The 21,902-nt window shown below is 53.7% G+C and overlaps 1 protein-coding gene across 1 annotated transcript in view; it reads right to left on the bottom strand.

Annotated features, from left to right (window-relative positions):
* The window catches only part of LOC138657667 (zinc finger protein 271-like), a 121,907-nt gene that overhangs the window by 30,897 nt on the left and 69,108 nt on the right, over positions 1-21,902 (bottom strand). The window lies entirely within an intron of this gene.

Raw genomic sequence — 21,902 nt, 5'->3', positions numbered from 1 at the left:
TGCTGTATAATCTCCCAGCAGTCACCTCTCCGCTCATCACCCAGAATCCTCCAGTGCTGTATAATCTCCCAGCAGTCTCCTCTCCGCTCATCACCCAGAATCCTCCAGTCCTGTATAATCTCCCAGCAGTCACCTCTCCGCTCATCACCCAGAATCCTCCAGTGCTGTATAATCTCCCAGCAGTCACCTCTCCGCTCATCACCCAGAATCCTCCAGTGCTGTATAATCTCCCAGCAGTCACCTCTCCGCTCATCACCCAGAATCCTCCAGTGCTGTATAATGTCCCAGCAGTCACCTCTCCGCTCATCACCCAGAATCCTCCAGTGCTGTATAATCTCCCAGCAGTCACCTCTCCGCTCATCACCCAGAATCCTCCAGTGCTGTATAATGTCCCAGCAGTCACCTCTCCGCTCATCACCCAGAATCCTCCAGTCCTGTATAATCTCCCAGCAGTCACCTCTCTGCTCATCACCCAGAATCCTCCAGCGCTGTATAATGTCCCAGCAGTCACCTCTCCGCTCATCACCCAGAATCCTCCAGTGCTGTATAATCTCCCAGCAGTCACCTCTCCGCTCATCACCCAGAATCCTCCAGTCCTGTATAATCTCCCAGCAGTCACCTCTCCGCTCATCACCCAGAATCCTCCAGTCCTGTATAATCTCCCAGCAGTCACCTCTCCCCTCATCACCCAGAATCCTCCAGTGCTGTATAATGTCCCAGCAGTCACCTCTCCCCTCATCACCCAGAATCCTCCAGTGCTGTATAATGTCCCAGCAGTCACCTCTCCGCTCATCACCCAGAATCCTCCAGTGCTGTATAATCTCCCAGCAGTCACCTCTCCGCTCATCACCCAGAATCCTCCAGTCCTGTATAATGTCCCAGCAGTCACCTCTCCGCTCATCACCCAGAATCCTCCAGTCCTGTATAATGTCCCAGCAGTCACCTCTCCCCTCATCACCCAGAATCCTCCAGTGCTGTATAATGTCCCAGCAGTCACCTCTCCCCTCATCACCCAGAATCCTCCAGTCCTGTATAATGTCCCAGCAGTCTCCTCTCCGCTCATCACCCAGAATCCTCCAGTGCTGTATAATGTCCCAGCAGTCACCTCTCCGCTCATCACCCAGAATCCTCCAGTGCTGTATAATCTCCCAGCAGTCACCTCTCCGCTCATCACCCAGAATCCTCCAGTGCTGTATAATCTCCCAGCAGTCACCTCTCCGCTCATCACCCAGAATCCTCCAGTGCTGTATAATCTCCCAGCAGTCACCTCTCCGCTCATCACCCAGAATCCTCCAGTCCTGTATAATGTCCCAGCAGTCACCTCTCCGCTCATCACCCAGAATCCTCCAGTCCTGTATAATGTCCCAGCAGTCACCTCTCCGCTCATCACCCAGAATCCTCCAGTGCTGTATAATGTCCCAGCAGTCACCTCTCCGCTCAGCACCCAGAATCCTCCAGTCCTGTATAATCTCCCAGCAGTCACCTCTCCGCTCATCACCCAGAATCCTCCAGTCCTGTATAATGTCCCAGCAGTCACCTCTCCGCTCATCACCCAGAATCCTCCAGTCCTGTATAATGTCCCAGCAGTCACCTCTCCGCTCATCACCCAGAATCCTCCAGTGCTGTATAATCTCCCAGCAGTCACCTCTCCGCTCATCACCCAGAATCCTCCAGTGCTGTATAATGTCCCAGCAGTCTCCTCTCCGCTCATCACCCAGAATCCTCCAGTCCTGTATAATGTCCCAGCAGTCACCTCTCCTCTCATCACCCAGAATCCTCCAGTGCTGTATAATCTCCCAGCAGTCACCTCTCCGCTCATCACCCAGAATCCTCCAGTGCTGTATAATGTCCCAGCAGTCACCTCTCCGCTCATCACCCAGAATCCTCCAGTCCTGTATAATCTCCCAGCAGTCACCTCTCCGCTCATCACCCAGAATCCTCCAGTCCTGTATAATCTCCCAGCAGTCACCTCTCCGCTCACCACCCAGAATCCTCCAGTGCTGTATAATCTCCCAGCAGTCACCTCTCCGCTCATCACCCAGAATCCTCCAGTCCTGTATAATCTCCCAGCAGTCACCTCTCCGCTCATCACCCAGAATCCTCCAGTGCTGTATAATCTCCCAGCAGTCACCTCTCCGCTCATCACCCAGAATCCTCCAGTGCTGTATAATGTCCCAGCAGTCACCTCTCCGCTCATCACCCAGAATCCTCCAGTCCTGTATAATGTCCCAGCAGTCACCTCTCCGCTCATCACCCAGAATCCTCCAGTGCTGTATAATCTCCCAGCAGTCACCTCTCCGCTCATCACCCAGAATCCTCCAGTCCTGTATAATGTCCCAGCAGTCACCTCTCCGCTCATCACCCAGAATCCTCCAGTCCTGTATAATGTCCCAGCAGTCACCTCTCCGCTCATCACCCAGAATCCTCCAGTGCTGTATAATCTCCCAGCAGTCACCTCTCCGCTCATCACCCAGAATCCTCCAGTGCTGTATAATGTCCCAGCAGTCACCTCTCCGCTCATCACCCAGAATCCTCCAGTCCTGTATAATGTCCCAGCAGTCACCTCTCCTCTCATCACCCAGAATCCTCCAGTGCTGTATAATCTCCCAGCAGTCACCTCTCCGCTCATCACCCAGAATCCTCCAGTGCTGTATAATGTCCCAGCAGTCTCCTCTCCGCTCATCACCCAGAATCCTCCAGTCCTGTATAATCTCCCAGCAGTCACCTCTCCGCTCATCACCCAGAATCCTCCAGTCCTGTATAATCTCCCAGCAGTCACCTCTCCGCTCATCACCCAGAATCCTCCAGTGCTGTATAATCTCCCAGCAGTCACCTCTCCGCTCATCACCCAGAATCCTCCAGTGCTGTATAATCTCCCAGCAGTCACCTCTCCGCTCATCACCCAGAATCCTCCAGTGCTGTATAATCTCCCAGCAGTCACCTCTCCGCTCATCACCCAGAATCCTCCAGTGCTGTATAATCTCCCAGCAGTCTCCTCTCCGCTCATCACCCAGAATCCTCCAGTCCTGTATAATCTCCCAGCAGTCACCTCTCCGCTCATCACCCAGAATCCTCCAGTGCTGTATAATGTCCCAGCAGTCTCCTCTCCGCTCATCACCCAGAATCCTCCAGTCCTGTATAATCTCCCAGCAGTCACCTCTCCGCTCATCACCCAGAATCCTCCAGTGCTGTATAATGTCCCAGCAGTCACCTCTCCGCCCATCACCCAGAATCCTCCAGTGCTGTATAATGTCCCAGCAGTCTCCTCTCCGCTCATCACCCAGAATCCTCCAGTCCTGTATAATCTCCCAGCAGTCACCTCTCCGCTCATCACCCAGAATCCTCCAGTGCTGTATAATCTCCCAGCAGTCACCTCTCCGCTCATCACCCAGAATCCTCCAGTGCTGTATAATCTCCCAGCAGTCACCTCTCCGCTCATCACCCAGAATCCTCCAGTGCTGTATAATGTCCCAGCAGTCACCTCTCCGCTCATCACCCAGAATCCTCCAGTGCTGTATAATGTCCCAGCAGTCACCTCCCCGCTCACCACCCAGAATCCTCCAGTGCTGTATAATCTCCCAGCAGTCACCTCTCCGCTCATCACCCAGAATCCTCCAGTGCTGTATAATCTCCCAGCAGTCACCTCTCCCCTCATCACCCAGAATCCTCCAGTGCTGTATAATCTCCCAGCAGTCACCTCTCCCCTCATCACCCAGAATCCTCCAGTGCTGTATAATCTCCCAGCAGTCACCTCTCCGCTCATCACCCAGAATCCTCCAGTGCTGTATAATCTCCCAGCAGTCACCTCTCCCCTCATCACCCAGAATCCTCCAGTGCTGTATAATCTCCCAGCAGTCACCTCTCCGCTCATCACCCAGAATCCTCCAGTGCTGTATAATCTCCCAGCAGTCACCTCTCCGCTCATCACCCAGAATCCTCCAGTGCTGTATAATCTCCCAGCAGTCACCTCTCCCCTCATCACCCAGAATCCTCCAGTGCTGTATAATCTCCCAGCAGTCACCTCTCCCCTCATCACCCAGAATCCTCCAGTGCTGTATAATGTCCCAGCAGTCACCTCTCCGCTCATCACCCAGAATCCTCCAGTGCTGTATAATCTCCCAGCAGTCACCTCTCCGCTCATCACCCAGAATCCTCCAGTGCTGTATAATCTCCCAGCAGTCACCTCTCCCCTCATCACCCAGAATCCTCCAGTGCTGTATAATCTCCCAGCAGTCACCTCTCCGCTCATCACCCAGAATCCTCCAGTGCTGTATAATCTCCCAGCAGTCTCCTCTCCGCTCATCACCCAGAATCCTCCAGTCCTGTATAATCTCCCAGCAGTCACCTCTCCGCTCATCACCCAGAATCCTCCAGTGCTGTATAATGTCCCAGCAGTCTCCTCTCCGCTCATCACCCAGAATCCTCCAGTGCTGTATAATGTCCCAGCAGTCACCTCTCCGCCCATCACCCAGAATCCTCCAGTGCTGTATAATGTCCCAGCAGTCTCCTCTCCGCTCATCACCCAGAATCCTCCAGTCCTGTATAATCTCCCAGCAGTCACCTCTCCGCTCATCACCCAGAATCCTCCAGTGCTGTATAATCTCCCAGCAGTCACCTCTCCGCTCATCACCCAGAATCCTCCAGTCCTGTATAATGTCCCAGCAGTCACCTCTCCGCTCATCACCCAGAATCCTCCAGTGCTGTATAATCTCCCAGCAGTCACCTCTCCGCTCATCACCCAGAATCCTCCAGTCCTGTATAATGTCCCAGCAGTCACCTCTCCGCTCATCACCCAGAATCCTCCAGTGCTGTATAATGTCCCAGCAGTCACCTCTCCGCTCATCACCCAGAATCCTCCAGTGCTGTATAATCTCCCAGCAGTCACCTCTCCGCTCATCACCCAGAATCCTCCAGTGCTGTATAATGTCCCAGCAGTCACCTCTCCGCTCATCACCCAGAATCCTCCAGTGCTGTATAATGTCCCAGCAGTCACCTCTCCGCTCATCACCCAGAATCCTCCAGTCCTGTATAATGTCCCAGCAGTCACCTCTCCGCTCATCACCCAGAATCCTCCAGTGCTGTATAATCTCCCAGCAGTCACCTCTCCGCTCATCACCCAGAATCCTCCAGTCCTGTATAATGTCCCAGCAGTCACCTCTCCGCTCATCACCCAGAATCCTCCAGTGCTGTATAATGTCCCAGCAGTCACCTCTCCGCTCATCACCCAGAATCCTCCAGTGCTGTATAATCTCCCAGCAGTCACCTCTCCGCTCATCACCCAGAATCCTCCAGTGCTGTATAATGTCCCAGCAGTCACCTCTCCGCTCATCACCCAGAATCCTCCGGTGCTGTATAATGTCCCAGCAGTCACCTCTCCGCTCATCACCCAGAATCCTCCAGTCCTGTATAATGTCCCAGCAGTCACCTCTCCGCTCATCACCCAGAATCCTCCAGTCCTGTATAATGTCCCAGCAGTCTCCTCTCCGCTCATCACCCAGAATCCTCCAGTGCTGTATAATGTCCCAGCAGTCTCCTCTCCGCTCATCACCCAGAATCCTCCAGTCCTGTATAATGTCCCAGCAGTCACCTCTCCGCTCATCACCCAGAATCCTCCAGTCCTGTATAATGTCCCAGCAGTCACCTCTCCGCTCATCACCCAGAATCCTCCAGTCCTGTATAATGTCCCAGCAGTCTCCTCTCCGCTCATCACCCAGAATCCTCCAGTGCTGTATAATGTCCCAGCAGTCTCCTCTCCGCTCATCACCCAGAATCCTCCAGTGCTGTATAATCTCCCAGCAGTCACCTCTCCGCTCATCACCCAGAAGCCTCCACTCCTGTATAATCTCCCAGCAGTCACCTCTCCGCTCATCACCCAGAATCCTCCAGTGCTGTATAATGTCCCAGCAGTCTCCTCTCCGCTCATCACCCAGAATCCTCCAGTCCTGTATAATATCCCAGCAGTCTCCTCTCCGCTCATCACCCAGAATCCTCCAGTCCTATATAATCTCCCAGCAGTCTCCTCTCCGCTCATCACCCAGAATCCTCCAGTGCTGTATAATCTCCCAGCAGTCTCCTCTCCGCTCATCACCCAGAATCCTCCAGTGCTGTATAATCTCCCAGCAGTCACCTCTCCGCTCATCACCCAGAATCCTCCAGTGCTGTATAATGTCCCAGCAGTCTCCTCTCCGCTCATCACCCAGAATCCTCCAGTCCTGTATAATGTCCCAGCAGTCACCTCTCCGCTCATCACCCAGAATCCTCCACTGCTGTATAATCTCCCAGCAGTCTCCTCTCCGCTCATCACCCAGAATCCTCCAGTCCTGTATAATCTCCCAGCAGTCTCCTCTCCGCTCATCACCCAGAATCCTCCAGTCCTGTATAATCTCCCAGCAGTCTCCTCTCCGCTCATCACCCAGAATCCTCCAGTGCTGTATAATCTCCCAGCAGTCACCTCTCCGCTCATCACCCAGAATCCTCCAGTCCTGTATAATCTCCCAGCAGTCTCCTCTCCGCTCATCACCCAGAATCCTCCAGTGCTGTATAATGTCCCAGCAGTCTCCTCTCCGCTCATCACCCAGAATCCTCCAGTGCTGTATAATCTCCCAGCAGTCACCTCTCCGCTCATCACCCAGAATCCTCCAGTGCTGTATAATCTCCCAGCAGTCTCCTCTCCGCTCATCACCCAGAATCCTCCAGTCCTGTATAATCTCCCAGCAGTCTCCTCTCCGCTCATCACCCAGAATCCTCCAGTGCTGTATAATCTCCCAGCAGTCTCCTCTCCGCTCATCACCCAGAATCCTCCAGTGCTGTATAATCTCCCAGCAGTCTCCTCTCCGCTCATCACCCAGAATCCTCCAGTGCTGTATAATCTCCCAGCAGTCACCTCTCCGCCCATCACCCAGAATCCTCCAGTGCTGTATAATGTCCCAGCAGTCACCTCTCCGCTCATCACCCAGAATCCTCCAGTCCTGTATAATCTCCCAGCAGTCACCTCTCCGCTCATCACCCAGAATCCTCCAGTCCTGTATAATCTCCCAGCAGTCACCTCTCCGCCCATCACCCAGAATCCTCCAGTGCTGTATAATCTCCCAGCAGTCTCCTCTCCGCTCATCACCCAGAATCCTCCAGTGCTGTATAATGTCCCAGCAGTCACCTCTCCGCTCATCACCCAGAATCCTCCAGTGCTGTATAATCTCCCAGCAGTCACCTCTCCGCTCATCACCCAGAATCCTCCAGTGCTGTATAATGTCCCAGCAGTCACCTCTCCGCTCATCACCCAGAATCCTCCAGTCCTGTATAATGTCCCAGCAGTCACCTCTCCGCTCATCACCCAGAATCCTCCAGTGCTGTATAATCTCCCAGCAGTCACCTCTCCGCTCATCACCCAGAATCCTCCAGTGCTGTATAATGTCCCAGCAGTCACCTCTCCGCTCATCACCCAGAATCCTCCAGTGCTGTATAATCTCCCAGCAGTCACCTCTCCGCTCATCACCCAGAATCCTCCAGTGCTGTATAATCTCCCAGCAGTCACCTCTCCGCTCATCACCCAGAATCCTCCAGTGCTGTATAATCTCCCAGCAGTCACCTCTCCGCTCATCACCCAGAATCCTCCTGTCCTGTATAATGTCCCAGCAGTCACCTCTCCGCTCATCACCCAGAATCCTCCAGTGCTGTATAATGTCCCAGCAGTCACCTCTCCGCTCATCACCCAGAATCCTCCAGTGCTGTATAATGTCCCAGCAGTCACCTCTCCGCTCATCACCCAGAATCCTCCAGTGCTGTATAATCTCCCAGCAGTCACCTCTCCGCTCATCACCCAGAATCCTCCAGTGCTGTATAATGTCCCAGCAGTCACCTCTCCGCTCATCACCCAGAATCCTCCAGTGCTGTATAATGTCCCAGCAGTCACCTCTCCGCTCATCACCCAGAATCCTCCAGTGCTGTATAATGTCCCAGCAGTCACCTCTCCGCTCATCACCCAGAATCCTCCAGTGCTGTATAATCTCCCAGCAGTCACCTCTCCGCTCATCACCCAGAATCCTCCAGTGCTGTATAATGTCCCAGCAGTCACCTCTCCGCTCATCACCCAGAATCCTCCAGTGCTGTATAATCTCCCAGCAGTCACCTCTCCGCTCATCACCCAGAATCCTCCAGTCCTGTATAATCTCCCAGCAGTCACCTCTCCGCTCATCACCCAGAATCCTCCAGTGCTGTATAATGTCCCAGCAGTCACCTCTCCGCTCATCACCCAGAATCCTCCAGTGCTGTATAATATCCCAGCAGTCACCTCTCCGCTCATCACCCAGAATCCTCCAGTCCTGTATAATGTCCCAGCAGTCACCTCTCCGCTCATCACCCAGAATCCTCCAGTGCTGTATAATGTCCCAGCAGTCACCTCTCCGCTCATCACCCAGAATCCTCCAGTGCTGTATAATGTCCCAGCAGTCACCTCTCCGCTCATCACCCAGAATCCTCCAGTCCTGTATAATGTCCCAGCAGTCACCTCTCCGCTCATCACCCAGAATCCTCCAGTGCTGTATAATCTCCCAGCAGTCACCTCTCCGCTCATCACCCAGAATCCTCCAGTCCTGTATAATGTCCCAGCAGTCTCCTCTCCGCTCATCACCCAGAATCCTCCAGTCCTGTATAATGTCCCAGCAGTCACCTCTCCGCTCACCACCCAGAATCCTCCAGTGCTGTATAATGTCCCAGCAGTCACCTCTCCGCTCATCACCCAGAATCCTCCAGTGCTGTATAATCTCCCAGCAGTCACCTCTCCGCTCATCACCCAGAATCCTCCAGTGCTGTATAATGTCCCAGCAGTCACCTCTCCGCTCATCACCCAGAATCCTCCAGTCCTGTATAATGTCCCAGCAGTCTCCTCTCCGCTCATCACCCAGAATCCTCCAGTCCTGTATAATCTCCCAGCAGTCACCTCTCCGCTCAGCACCCAGAATCCTCCAGTGCTGTATAATGTCCCAGCAGTCACCTCTCCGCTCATCACCCAGAATCCTCCAGTGCTGTATAATCTCCCAGCAGTCACCTCTCCGCTCATCACCCAGAATCCTCCAGTGCTGTATAATGTCCCAGCAGTCACCTCTCCGCTCATCACCCAGAATCCTCCAGTGCTGTATAATGTCCCAGCAGTCACCTCTCCGCTCATCACCCAGAATCCTCCAGTGCTGTATAATGTCCCAGCAGTCACCTCTCCGCTCATCACCCAGAATCCTCCAGTGCTGTATAATCTCCCAGCAGTCACCTCTCCGCTCATCACCCAGAATCCTCCAGTGCTGTATAATGTCCCAGCAGTCACCTCTCCGCTCATCACCCAGAATCCTCCAGTGCTGTATAATGTCCCAGCAGTCACCTCTCCGCTCATCACCCAGAATCCTCCAGTGCTGTATAATGTCCCAGCAGTCACCTCTCCGCTCATCACCCAGAATCCTCCAGTGCTGTATAATCTCCCAGCAGTCACCTCTCCGCTCATCACCCAGAATCCTCCAGTGCTGTATAATCTCCCAGCAGTCTCCTCTCCGCTCATCACCCAGAATCCTCCAGTGCTGTATAATCTCCCAGCAGTCACCTCTCCGCTCATCACCCAGAATCCTCCAGTGCTGTATAATGTCCCAGCAGTCACCTCTCCGCTCATCACCCAGAATCCTCCAGTGCTGTATAATGTCCCAGCAGCCACCTCTCCGCTCATCACCCAGAATCCTCCAGTGCTGTATAATCTCCCAGCAGTCACCTCTCCGCTCATCACCCAGAATCCTCCAGTGCTGTATAATCTCCCAGCAGTCACCTCTCCGCTCATCACCCAGAATCCTCCAGTGCTGTATAATGTCCCAGCAGTCACCTCTCCCCTCATCACCCAGAATCCTCCAGTGCTGTATAATGTCCCAGCAGTCACCTCTCCGCTCATCACCCAGAATCCTCCAGTGCTGTATAATCTCCCAGCAGTCTCCTCTCCGCTCATCACCCAGAATCCTCCAGTGCTGTATAATCTCCCAGCAGTCACCTCTCCGCTCATCACCCAGAATCCTCCAGTGCTGTATAATGTCCCAGCAGTCACCTCTCCGCTCATCACCCAGAATCCTCCAGTGCTGTATAATGTCCCAGCAGTCACCTCTCCGCTCATCACCCAGAATCCTCCAGTGCTGTATAATCTCCCAGCAGTCACCTCTCCCCTCATCACCCAGAATCCTCCAGTGCTGTATAATGTCCCAGCAGCCACCTCTCCTCTCATCACCCAGAATCCTCCAGTGCTGTATAATGTCCCAGCAGTCACCTCTCCGCTCATCACCCAGAATCCTCCAGTGCTGTATAATCTCCCAGCAGTCACCTCTCCGCTCATCACCCAGAATCCTCCAGTGCTGTATAATGTCCCAGCAGTCACCTCTCCGCTCATCACCCAGAATCCTCCAGTGCTGTATAATGTCCCAGCAGTCACCTCTCCGCTCATCACCCAGAATCCTCCAGTGCTGTATAATGTCCCAGCAGTCACCTCTCCGCTCATCACCCAGAATCCTCCAGTGCTGTATAATCTCCCAGCAGTCACCTCTCCGCTCATCACCCAGAATCCTCCAGTGCTGTATAATGTCCCAGCAGTCACCTCTCCGCTCATCACCCAGAATCCTCCAGTGCTGTATAATGTCCCAGCAGCCACCTCTCCGCTCATCACCCAGAATCCTCCAGTGCTGTATAATGTCCCAGCAGTCACCTCTCCGCTCATCACCCAGAATCCTCCAGTGCTGTATAATCTCCCAGCAGTCACCTCTCCCCTCATCACCCAGAATCCTCCAGTGCTGTATAATGTCCCAGCAGTCACCTCTCCGCTCATCACCCAGAATCCTCCAGTCCTGTATAATCTCCCAGCAGTCACCTCTCCCCTCATCACCCAGAATCCTCCAGTCCTGTATAATGTCCCAGCAGTCACCTCTCCGCTCATCACCCAGAATCCTCCAGTGCTGTATAATGTCCCAGCAGCCACCTCTCCGCTCATCACCCAGAATCCTCCAGTGCTGTATAATGTCCCAGCAGTCACCTCTCCGCTCATCACCCAGAATCCTCCAGTGCTGTATAATGTCCCAGCAGTCACCTCTCCCCTCATCACCCAGAATCCTCCAGTGCTGTATAAAATCCCAGCAGTCACCTCTCCGCTCATCACCCAGAATCCTCCAGTGCTGTATAATGTCCCAGCAGCCACCTCTCCGCTCATCACCCAGAATCCTCCAGTGCTGTATAATCTCCCAGCAGTCACCTCTCCGCTCATCACCCAGAATCCTCCAGTGCTGTATAATCTCCCAGCAGTCACCTCTCCCCTCATCACCCAGAATCCTCCAGTCCTGTATAATCTCCCAGCAGCCACCTCTCCGCTCATCACCCAGAATCCTCCAGTGCTGTATAATGTCCCAGCAGTCACCTCTCCGCTCATCACCCAGAATCCTCCAGTGCTGTATAATGTCCCAGCAGTCACCTCTCCTCTCATCACCCAGAATCCTCCGGTCCTGTATAATGTCCCAGCAGTCACCTGTCCGCTCATCACCCAGAATCCTCCGGTCCTGTATAATCTCCCAGCAGTCACCTCCCCGCTCATCACCCAGAATCCTCCAGTGCTGTATAATCTCCCAGCAGTCACCTCTCCGCTCATCACCCAGAATCCTCCAGTGCTGTATAATGTCCCAGCAGTCACCTCTCCGCTCATCACCCAGAATCCTCCAGTGCTGTATAATCTCCCAGCAGTCACCTCTCCGCTCATCACCCAGAATCCTCCAGTGCTGTATAATGTCCCAGCAGTCACCTCTCCGCTCATCACCCAGAATCCTCCAGTGCTGTATAATCTCCCAGCAGTCACCTCTCCGCTCATCACCCAGAATCCTCCAGTCCTGTATAATGTCCCAGCAGTCACCTCTCCGCTCATCACCCAGAATCCTCCAGTGCTGTATAATCTCCCAGCAGTCACCTCTCCGCTCATCACCCAGAATCCTCCAGTCCTGTATAATGTCCCAGCAGTCACCTCTCCGCTCATCACCCAGAATCCTCCAGTGCTGTATAATGTCCCAGCAGTCACCTCTCCGCTCATCACCCAGAATCCTCCAGTGCTGTATAATGTCCCAGCAGTCACCTCTCCTCTCATCACCCAGAATCCTCCAGTGCTGTATAATCTCCCAGCAGTCACCTCTCCGCTCATCACCCAGAATCCTCCAGTCCTGTATAATGTCCCAGCAGTCACCTCTCCGCTCATCACCCAGAATCCTCCAGTCCTGTATAATCTCCCAGCAGTCACCTCTCCGCTCATCACCCAGAATCCTCCAGTCCTGTATAATGTCCCAGCAGTCACCTCTGCGCTCATCACCCAGAATCCTCCAGTCCTGTATAATGTCCCAGCAGTCACCTCTCCGCTCATCACCCAGAATCCTCCAGTCCTGTATAATGTCCCAGCAGTCACCTCTCCGCTCATCACCCAGAATCCTCCAGTCCTGTATAATCTCCCAGCAGTCACCTCTCCACTCATCACCCAGAATCCTCCAGTCCTGTATAATGTCCCAGCAGTCACCTCTCCGCTCATCACCCAGAATCCTCCAGTGCTGTATAATGTCCCAGCAGTCACCTCTCCGCTCATCACCCAGAATCCTCCAGTCCTGTATAATGTCCCAGCAGTCACCTCTCCGCTCATCACCCAGAATCCTCCAGTGCTGTATAATCTCCCAGCAGTCACCTCTCCGCTCATCACCCAGAATCCTCCAGTCCTGTATAATTTCCCAGCAGTCTCCTCTCCGCTCATCACCCAGAATCCTCCAGTCCTGTATAATCTCCCAGCAGTCACCTCTCCGCTCATCACCCAGAATCCTCCAGTGCTGTATAATCTCCCAGCAGTCACCTCTCCGCTCATCACCCAGAATCCTCCAGTCCTGTATAATTTCCCAGCAGTCTCCTCTCCGCTCATCACCCAGAATCCTCCAGTCCTGTATAATATCCCAGCAGTCACCTCTCCGCTCATCACCCAGAATCCTCCAGTCCTGTATAATGTCCCAGCAGTCACCTCTCCGCTCATCACCCAGAATCCTCCAGTGCTGTATAATCTCCCAGCAGTCACCTCTCCGCTCATCACCCAGAATCCTCCAGTCCTGTATAATTTCCCAGCAGTCTCCTCTCCGCTCATCACCCAGAATCCTCCAGTCCTGTATAATCTCCCAGCAGTCACCTCTCCGCTCATCACCCAGAATCCTCCAGTCCTGTATAATCTCCCAGCAGTCTCCTCTCCGCTCATCACCCAGAATCCTCCAGTGCTGTATAATGTCCCAGCAGTCTCCTCTCCGCTCATCACCCAGAATCCTCCAGTGCTGTATAATGTCCCAGCAGTCACCTCTCCGCTCATCACCCAGAATCCTCCAGTGCTGTATAATGTCCCAGCAGTCACCTCTCCGCTCATCACCCAGAATCCTCCAGTGCTGTATAATGTCCCAGCAGTCACCTCTCCGCTCATCACCCAGAATCCCCCAGTCCTGTATAATGTCCCAGCAGTCTCCTCTCCGCTCATCACCCAGAATCCTCCAGTCCTGTATAATCTCCCAGCAGTCTCCTCTCCGCTCATCACCCAGAATCCTCCAGTGCTGTATAATGTCCCAGCAGTCACCTCTCCGCTCATCACCCAGAATCCTCCAGTGCTGTATAATGTCCCAGCAGTCACCTCTCCGCTCATCACCCAGAATCCTCCAGTCCTGTATAATGTCCCAGCAGTCACCTCTCCGCTCATCACCCAGAATCCTCCAGTCCTGTATAATCTCCCAGCAGTCACCTCTCCACTCATCACCCAGAATCCTCCAGTCCTGTATAATGTCCCAGCAGTCACCTCTCCGCTCATCACCCAGAATCCTCCAGTCCTGTATAATGTCCCAGCAGTCACCTCTCCGCTCATCACCCAGAATCCTCCAGTCCTGTATAATCTCCCAGCAGTCACCTCTCCGCTCATCACCCAGAATCCTCCAGTGCTGTATAATGTCCCAGCAGTCACCTCTCCGCTCATCACCCAGAATCCTCCAGTGCAGTCCTGTATAATGTCCCAGCAGTCACCTCTCCGCTCATCACCCAGAATCCTCCAGTGCTGTATAATCTCCCAGCAGTCACCTCTCCGCTCATCACCCAGAATCCTCCAGTGCTGTATAATGTCCCAGCAGTCACCTCTCCTCTCATCACCCAGAATCCTCCAGTGCTGTATAATGTCCCAGCAGTCACCTCTCCTCTCATCACCCAGAATCCTCCAGTGCTGTATAATCTCCCAGCAGTCTCGTCTCCGCTCATCACCCAGAATCCTCCAGTCCTGTATAATGTCCCAGCAGTCACCTCTCCTCTCATCACCCAGAATCCTCCAGTGCTGTATAATCTCCCAGCAGTCACCTCTCCGCTCATCACCCAGAATCCTCCAGTGCTGTATAATGTCCCAGCAGTCACCTCTCCTCTCATCACCCAGAATCCTCCAGTGCTGTATAATGTCCCAGCAGTCACCTCTCCTCTCATCACCCAGAATCCTCCAGTGCTGTATAATCTCCCAGCAGTCTCGTCTCCGCTCATCACCCAGAATCCTCCAGTCCTGTATAATGTCCCAGCAGTCACCTCTCCGCTCATCACCCAGAATCCTCCAGTGCTGTATAATGTCCCAGCAGTCTCCTCTCCTCTCATCACCCAGAATCCTCCGGTCCTGTATAATCTCCCAGCAGTCTCGTCTCCGCTCATCACCCAGAATCCTCCAGTCCTGTATAATGTCCCAGCAGTCACCTCTCCGCTCATCACCCAGAATCCTCCAGTGCTGTATAATGTCCCAGCAGTCACCTCTCCGCTCATCACCCAGAATCCTCCAGTGCTGTATAATGTCCCAGCAGTCACCTCTCCGCTCATCACCCAGAATCCTCCAGTCCTGTATAATGTCCCAGCAGTCACCTCTCCGCTCATCACCCAGAATCCTCCAGTGCTGTATAATGTCCCAGCAGTCACCTCTCCGCTCATCACCCAGAATCCTCCAGTGCTGTATAATGTCCCAGCAGTCACCTCTCCGCTCATCACCCAGAATCCTCCAGTGCTGTATAATGTCCCAGCAGTCACCTCTCCGCTCATCACCCAGAATCCTCCAGTGCTGTATAATCTCCCAGCAGTCACCTCTCCGCTCATCACCCAGAATCCTCCAGTCCTGTATAATCTCCCAGCAGTCACCTCTCCGCTCATCACCCAGAATCCTCCAGTCCTGTATAATCTCCCAGCAGTCACCTCTCCGCTCATCACCCAGAATCCTCCAGTCCTGTATAATGTCCCAGCAGTCACCTCTGCGCTCATCACCCAGAATCCTCCAGTCCTGTATAATGTCCCAGCAGTCACCTCTCCGCTCATCACCCAGAATCCTCCAGTCCTGTATAATGTCCCAGCAGTCACCTCTCCGCTCATCACCCAGAATCCTCCAGTCCTGTATAATCTCCCAGCAGTCACCTCTCCGCTCATCACCCAGAATCCTCCAGTGCTGTATAATGTCCCAGCAGTCACCTCTCCGCTCATCACCCAGAATCCTCCAGTCCTGTATAATGTCCCAGCAGTCACCTCTCCACTCATCACCCAGAATCCTCCAGTGCTGTATAATGTCCCAGCAGTCACCTCTCCGCTCATCACCCAGAATCCTCCAGTGCTGTATAATGTCCCAGCAGTCACCTCTCCGCTCATCACCCAGAATCCTCCAGTGCTGTATAATGTCCCAGCAGTCACCTCTCCGCTCATCACCCAGAATCCTCCAGTCCTGTATAATCTCCCAGCAGTCACCTCTCCGCTCATCACCCAGAATCCTCCAGTGCTGTATAATCTCCCAGCAGTCACCTCTCCGCTCATCACCCAGAATCCTCCAGTCCTGTATAATTTCCCAGCAGTCACCTCTCCGCTCATCACCCAGAATCCTCCAGTCCTGTATAATCTCCCAGCAGTCTCCTCTCCGCTCATCACCCAGAATCCTCCAGTGCTGTATAATGTCCCAGCAGTCACCTCTCCGCTCATCACCCAGAATCCTCCAGTCCTGTATAATCTCCCAGCAGTCACCTCTCCGCTCATCACCCAGAATCCTCCAGTCCTGTATAATCTCCCAGCAGTCTCCTCTCCGCTCATCACCCAGAATCCTCCAGTCCTGTATAATGTCCCAGCAGTCACCTCTCCGCTCATCACCCAGAATCCTCCAGTCCTGTATAATCTCCCAGCAGTCTCCTCTCCGCTCATCACCCAGAATCCTCCAGTGCTGTATAATGTCCCAGCAGTCACCTCTCCGCTCATCACCCAGAATCCTCCAGTGCTGTATAATGTCCCAGCAGTCACCTCTCCGCTCATCACCCAGAATCCTCCAGTCCTGTATAATCTCCCAGCAGTCTCCTCTCCGCTCATCACCCAGAATCCTCCAGTCCTGTATAATGTCCCAGCAGTCACCTCTCCGCTCATCACCCAGAATCCTACAGTGCTGTATAATGTCCCAGCAGTCACCTCTCCGCTCATCACCCAGAATCCTCCAGTCCTGTATAATGTCCCAGCAGTCACCTCTCCGCTCATCACCCAGAATCCTCCAGTCCTGTATAATGTCCCAGCAGTCACCTCTCCGCTCATCACCCAGAATCCTCCAGTCCTGTATAATGTCCCAGCAGTCACCTCTCCGCTCATCACCCAGAATCCTACAGTGCTGTATAATGTCCCAGCAGTCACCTCTCCGCTCATCACCCAGAATCCTCCAGTGCTGTATAATGTCCCAGCAGTCACCTCTCCGCTCATCACCCAGAATCCTCCAGTCCTGTATAATGTCCCAGCAGTCACCTCTCCGCTCATCACCCAGAATCCTCCAGTCCTGTATAATCTCCCAGCAGTCACCTCTCCGCTCACCACCCAGAATCCTCCAGTCCTGTATAATCTCCCAGCAGTCACCTCTCCGCTCATCACCCAGAATCCTCCAGTCCTGTATAATGTCCCAGCAGTCACCTCTCCGCTCATCACCCAGAATCCTCCAGTCCTGTATAATGTCCCAGCAGTCACCTCTCCGCTCATCACCCAGAATCCTCCAGTCCTGTATAATGTCCCAGCAGTCACCTCTCCGCTCATCACCCAGAATCCTACAGTGCTGTATAATGTCCCAGCAGTCACCTCTCCGCTCATCACCCAGAATCCTCCAGTGCTGTATAATGTCCCAGCAGTCACCTCTCCGCTCATCACCCAGAATCCTCCAGTCCTGTATAATGTCCCAGCAGTCACCTCTCCGCTCATCACCCAGAATCCTCCAGTCCTGTATAATGTCCCAGCAGTCACCTCTCCGCTCACCACCCAGAATCCTCCAGTCCTGTATAATCTCCCAGCAGTCACCTCTCCGCTCATCACCCAGAATCCTCCAGTGCAGTCCTGTATAATCTCCCAGCAGTCACCTCTCCGCTCATCACCCAGAATCCTCCAGTCCTGTATAATGTCCCAGCAGTCACCTCTCCGCTCATCACCCAGAATCCTCCAGTGCTGTATAATGTCCCAGCAGTCACCTCTCCGCTCATCACCCAGAATCCTCCTGTCCTGTATAATCTCCCAGCAGTCACCTCTCCGCTCATCACCCAGAATCCTACAGTCCTGTATAATGTCCCAGCAGTCACCTCTCCGCTCATCACCCAGAATCCTCCAGTCCTGTATAATGTCCCAGCAGTCTCCTCTCCGCTCATCACCCAGAATCCTCCAGTGCTGTATAATGTCCCAGCAGTCACCTCTCCGCTCATCACCCAGAATCCTCCAGTGCTGTATAATGTCCCAGCAGTCACCTCTCCGCTCATCACCCAGAATCCTACAGTCCTGTATAATGTCCCAGCAGTCACCTCTCCGCTCATCACCCAGAATCCTCCAGTGCTGTATAATGTCCCAGCAGTCACCTCTCCGCACATCACCCAGAATCCTCCAGTGCTGTATAATGTCCCAGCAGTCACCTCTCCGCTCATCACCCAGAATCCTCCAGTCCTGTATAATGTCCCAGCAGTCACCTCTCCGCTCATCACCCAGAATCCTACAGTCCTGTATAATGTCCCAGCAGTCACCTCTCCGCTCATCACCCAGAATCCTCCAGTGCTGTATAATCTCCCAGCAGTCACCTCTCCGCACATCACCCAGAATCCTCCAGTGCTGTATAATGTCCCAGCAGTCACCTCTCCGCTCATCACCCAGAATCCTCCAGTCCTGTATAATGTCCCAGCAGTCACCTCTCCGCTCATCACCCAGAATCCTCCAGTGCTGTATAATGTCCCAGCAGTCACCTCTCCGCTCATCACCCAGAATCCTCCAGTCCTGTATAATCTCCCAGCAGTCACCTCTCCGCACATCACCCAGAATCCTCCAGTCCTGTATAATGTCCCAGCAGTCACCTCTCCGCTCATCACCCAGAATCCTCCAGTCCTGTATAATGTCCCAGCAGTCACCTCTCCGCTCATCACCCAGAATCCTCCAGTGCTGTATAATGTCCCAGCAGTCACCTCTCCGCTCATCACCCAGAATCCTCCAGTCCTGTATAATCTCCCAGCAGTCACCTCTCCACTCATCACCCAGAATCCTCCAGTCCTGTATAATGTCCCAGCAGTCACCTCTCCGCTCATCACCCAGAATCCTACAGTCCTGTATAATGTCCCAGCAGTCACCTCTCCGCTCATCACCCAGAATCCTCCTGTCCTGTATAATCTCCCAGCAGTCACCTCTCCGCACATCACCCAGAATCCTCCAGTGCTGTATAATGTCCCAGCAGTCACCTCTCCGCTCATCACCCAGAATCCTCCAGTCCTGTATAATGTCCCAGCAGTCACCTCTCCGCTCATCACCCAGAATAATACAGTCCTGTATAATGTCCCAGCAGTCACCTCTCCGCTCATCACCCAGAATCCTACAGTCCTGTATAATGTCCCAGCAGTCACCTCTCCGCTCATCACCCAGAATCCTCCTGTCCTGTATAATCTCCCAGCAGTCACCTCTCCGCACATCACCCAGAATCCTCCAGTGCTGTATAATGTCCCAGCAGTCACCTCTCCGCTCATCACCCAGAATCCTCCAGTCCTGTATAATGTCCCAGCAGTCACCTCTCCGCTCATCACCCAGAATCCTACAGTCCTGTATAATGTCCCAGCAGTCACCTCTCCGCTCATCACCCAGAATCCTCCAGTCCCGTATAATCTCCCAGCAGTCACCTCTCCGCTCATCACCCAGAATCCTCCAGTCCTGTATAATGTCCCAGCAGTCTCCTCTCCGCTCATCACCCAGAATCCTCCAGTCCCGTATAATCTCCCAGCAGTCTCCTCTCCGCTCATCACCCAGAATCCTCCAGTGCTGTATAATGTCCCAGCAGTCACCTCTCCGCTCATCACCCAGAATCCTCCAGTGCTGTATAATCTCCCAGCAGTCACCTCTCCGCTCATCACCCAGAATCCTCCAGTGCTGTATAATGTCCCAGAAGTCACCTCTCCGCTCATCACCCAGAATCCTCCAGTGCTGTATAATGTCCCAGCAGTCACCTCTCCGCTCATCACCCAGAATCCTCCAGTGCTGTATAATGTCCCAGCAGTCACCTCTCCGCTCATCACCCAGAATCCTCCAGTGCTGTATAATGTCCCAGCAGTCACCTCTCCGCTCATCACCCAGAATCCTCCAGTCCTGTAAATGTCCCAGCAGTCACCTCTCCGCTCATCACCCAGAATCCTCCAGTCCTGTATAATCTCCCAGCAGTCACCTCTCCGCTCATCACCCAGAATCCTCCAGTGCTGTATAATGTCCCAGCAGTCACCTCTCCGCTCATCACCCAGAATCCTCCAGTCCTGTATAATCTCCCAGCAGTCACCTCTCCGCTCATCACCCAGAATCCTCCAGTGCTGTATAATGTCCCAGCAGTCACCTCTCCGCTCATCACCCAGAATCCTCCAGTCCTGTATAATCTCCCAGCAGTCACCTCTCCGCTCATCACCCAGAATCCTCCAGTCCTGTAAATGTCCCAGCAGTCACCTCTCCGCTCATCACCCAGAATCCTCCAGTCCTGTATAATCTCCCAGCAGTCACCTCTCCGCTCATCACCCAGAATCCTCCAGTGCTGTATAATGTCCCAGCAGTCACCTCTCCGCTCATCACCCAGAATCCTCCAGTGCTGTATAATGTCCCAGCAGTCACCTCTCCGCTCATCACCCAGAATCCTCCAGTGCTGTATAATCTCCCAGCAGTCACCTCTCCGCTCATCACCCAGAATCCTCCAGTCCTGTATAATGTCCCAGCAGTCTCCTCTCCGCTCATCACCCAGAATCCTCCAGTCCTGTATAATGTCCCAGCAGTCACCTCTCCGCTCATCACCCAGAATCCTCCAGTGCTGTATAATGTCCCAGCAGTCACCTCTCCTCTCATCAACCAGAATCCTCCAGTGCTGTATAATGTCCCAGCAGTCACCTCTCCGCTCATCACCCAGAATCCTCCAGTCCTGTATAATGTCCCAGCAGTCACCTCTCCGCTCATCACCCAGAATCCTCCAGTGCTGTATAATCTCCCAGCAGTCACCTCTCCTCTCATCACCCAGAATCCTCCAGTGCTGTATAATCTCCCAGCAGTCTCGTCTCCGCTCATCACCCAGAATCCTCCAGTCCTGTATAATGTCCCAGCAGTCACCTCTCCGCTCATCACCCAGAATCCTCCAGTGCTGTATAATCTCCCAGCAGTCACCTCTCCGCTCATCACCCAGAATCCTCCAGTGCTGTATAATGTCCCAGCAGTCTCGTCTCCGCTCATCACCCAGAATCCTCCAGTCCTGTATAATGTCCCAGCAGTCACCTCTCCGCTCATCACCCAGAATCCTCCAGTCCTGTATAATCTCCCAGCAGTCACCTCTCCGCTCATCACCCAGAATCCTCCAGTGCTGTATAATGTCCCAGCAGTCTCCTCTCCGCTCATCACCCAGAATCCTCCAGTCCTGTATAATGTCCCAGCAGTCTCCTCTCCGCTCATCACCCAGAATCCTCCAGTGCTGTATAATGTCCCAGCAGTCACCTCTCCGCTCATCACCCAGAATCCTCCAGTGCTGTATAATGTCCCAGCAGTCACCTCTCCGCTCATCACCCAGAATCCTCCAGTCCTGTATAATCTCCCAGCAGTCACCTCTCCGCTCATCACCCAGAATCCTCCAGTGCTGTATAATGTCCCAGCAGTCACCTCTCCGCTCATCACCCAGAATCCTCCAGTGCTGTATAATGTCCCAGCAGTCTCCTCTCCGCTCATCACCCAGGATCCTCCAGTGCTGTATAATGTCCCAGCAGTCACCTCTCCTCTCATCACCCAGAATCCTCCAGTGCTGTATAATGTCCCAGCAGTCACCTCTCCGCTCATCACCCAGAATCCTCCAGTGCTGTATAATGTCCCAGCAGTCTCCTCTCCGCTCATCACCCAGGATCCTCCAGTGCTGTATAATGTCCCAGCAGTCACCTCTCCGCTCATCACCCAGAATCCTCCAGTCCTGTATAATGTCCCAGCAGTCACCTCTCCGCTCATCACCCAGAATCCTCCAGTGCTGTATAATGTCCCAGCAGTCACCTCTCCTCTCATCACCCAGAATCCTCCAGTCCTGTATAATGTCCCAGCAGTCACCTCTCCGCTCATCACCCAGAATCCTCCAGTGCTGCATAATGTCCCAGCAGTCACCTCTCCGCTCATCACCCAGAATCCTCCAGTCCTGTAAATGTCCCAGCAGTCACCTCTCCGCTCATCACCCAGAATCCTCCAGTCCTGTATAATCTCCCAGCAGTCACCTCTCCGCTCATCACCCAGAATCCTCCAGTGCTGTATAATGTCCCAGCAGTCACCTCTCCGCTCATCACCCAGAATCCTCCAGTGCTGTATAATCTCCCAGCAGTCAC

Source organism: Ranitomeya imitator, chromosome 1, assembly GCF_032444005.1.
Source record: "Ranitomeya imitator isolate aRanImi1 chromosome 1, aRanImi1.pri, whole genome shotgun sequence".
In the NCBI taxonomy this organism is placed as follows: domain Eukaryota; kingdom Metazoa; phylum Chordata; class Amphibia; order Anura; family Dendrobatidae; genus Ranitomeya; species Ranitomeya imitator.
This window is presented reverse-complemented; position numbering and strand designations above follow the sequence as displayed.